This window comes from Rutidosis leptorrhynchoides, chromosome 3, assembly GCF_046630445.1.
Source record: "Rutidosis leptorrhynchoides isolate AG116_Rl617_1_P2 chromosome 3, CSIRO_AGI_Rlap_v1, whole genome shotgun sequence".
Classification (NCBI taxonomy): Eukaryota; Viridiplantae; Streptophyta; class Magnoliopsida; order Asterales; family Asteraceae; genus Rutidosis; species Rutidosis leptorrhynchoides.
In genome coordinates, this window is record NC_092335.1 from 16,392,014 (window position 1) to 16,394,039 (window position 2,026).

General features: G+C 35.9%; 1 non-coding gene across 1 annotated transcript; it reads left to right on the plus strand.

Annotated features, from left to right (window-relative positions):
• Positions 1-1,570: 1,570 nt before the first annotated feature.
• LOC139903613 (small nucleolar RNA R71) lies at positions 1,571-1,677 on the plus strand. Its single transcript, XR_011778423.1, has one exon. It is a non-coding gene; the product is annotated as a small nucleolar RNA R71 (small nucleolar RNA).
• Positions 1,678-2,026: the final 349 nt, after the last annotated feature.

A 2,026-nucleotide genomic window follows, 5' to 3' on the forward strand; every position in this document is an offset into this window, starting at 1 on the left:
CTTACCAAACACTTCTATTATTGCTTTAGCCGTGTTTAAGAATGGTCTTCCTAATATAAGAGGAACTCGAGAATCTTCTTCCATGTCCAGAATAACAAAGTCTACTGGAAATACTAAAGTACCAACTTTAACTTGCATGTTTTCCATTATCCCTCTAGGATATTTTACTGATAGATCAGCTAGTTGTATGCTTATTCGTATTGGTTTCAATTCTCCAAGATCTAGTTTAGCGTATCATGAATACGGCATTAAATTTATACTAGCACCTAAGTCTGCCAGTGCTTCTATTGAACTAAGACTACCTAGAAAACATGGAATTGTGAAACTTCCTGAATCTGATAATTTTTCTGGTAGTTTATTCAATAACACTGCAGAACAATTAGCATTCATTGTAACAGCTGAGAGTTCTTCCATTTTCTTTCTATTTGTGATTAGATCTTTCAAGAATTTAGCATATCTTGGTATTCCTGAAATCACATCAATGAAAGGAAGATTGACATTTATTTGTTTAAACATATCCAAGAATTTGGATTGCTCGGCTTCAAGTCTTTCTTTTCTCATTTTACTCGGGTAAGGAAGTGGTGGTTGGTATGGTTTAACATAAGGTTTAGCCTTAACTATATTATCTTCATTAACCTTTTTAACTACCGGTTCTTTTTCCTTATCTTGCTCAGATTGTGGTGCTTGTGGAGTAGGAATAGAGTCATCAGAAATTACAGGCATTTCAAGTGGTTTAAGTGTAATACCACTTCTTGTGGTAATGGCTTTAGCTGTTTCATTTCGGGGGTTAGCATTTGTATCGCTAGGTAGACTCCCCGGTTTTCTTTCACCTATCAACCTTGCTAGATTACTCACTTCTTATTCCAGATTTTGAATAGAAGCTTGTTCATTTCTAAATGCTTGAGCATTTTGTTCATTAGTTTGTTTCTGAGATGTGAAAAACTGCGTTTGAGATTCAACTAGCTTTGACATCATATCTTCTAAATTGGGCTTTTTATCATCTGTTTGTGGTGGTTTATTTTGAAAAATAGGTCTTTGCTGATTGTAAGTATTATTAGATACTTGTTAATTGCTAGGACCTTGTTGATTGTTGTATGGAACATTTCGGTTATAATTCTGATTTTGATTGTAGTTCGGTCTTGGCGGTTGATAATTACCTTGATAATTATTTCCCGGCCTTTGGTTTATATATGAAACATTCTCTCTTTGTTCCATTGTTTGTTCAATACTGAGATAATCTTTTGTCAAATGTGGTCCTCCACACTGCTCATAACTAATTCGTATTGCGTGAATATCTTTAGTCATCTTTTCCATTCGTCTCTCGAAAGCATCTAACTTTGTGAAAATGGAATCAAAGTCATGTCTAGAATCGGCTCTAGCCGCTTTAGATGAACGAAAGATATCTTTTTCTTGATGCCACTCATGTGAGTGGGAGGCTGTGTTATCAATAATTTTGTGAGCTTCAGTTGCGGTTTTCTTCATAATGGAACCACCAGCTGCTGTGTCGATGTCTTTTCGTGCAGCAACATCGCATCCTTGGTAGAATATTTGTACTATTTGATAAGTGTCTAAACCATGTTGAGGACATCCTCTCAACAACTTTCCAAATCTTGTCCACGCTTCATATAGAGTTTCATTTGGCTTTTGTGTGAACGTAACAATTTCTACTTGAAGTCTCACGGTTTTAGATGCCGGAAAGAATCTTTTGAGAAATTTCTCAACTAAAACATCCCATGTGTCAATCGCCCCTTCAGGTAACGATTCTAACCAATCTTTGGCTTCTCCCTTTAAAGTCTAGGGAAATAAATGAGATAGATCTGTTCATCCTTAACTTCTCTGATTTTAAATAGAGTACAGATCCTATTAAAGGTTCGAAGATGTTCATTTGGATCTTCTTTTGGCGTACCACTAAATTGGCACTGATTAGTTACCATGTGTAGGATTTGTCATTTGATTTCATAATCTGGCGCATTAATATATGGTTGAGTAATGGCATGACCTTGGCCAGTGTGTGTAGCTCTCATTC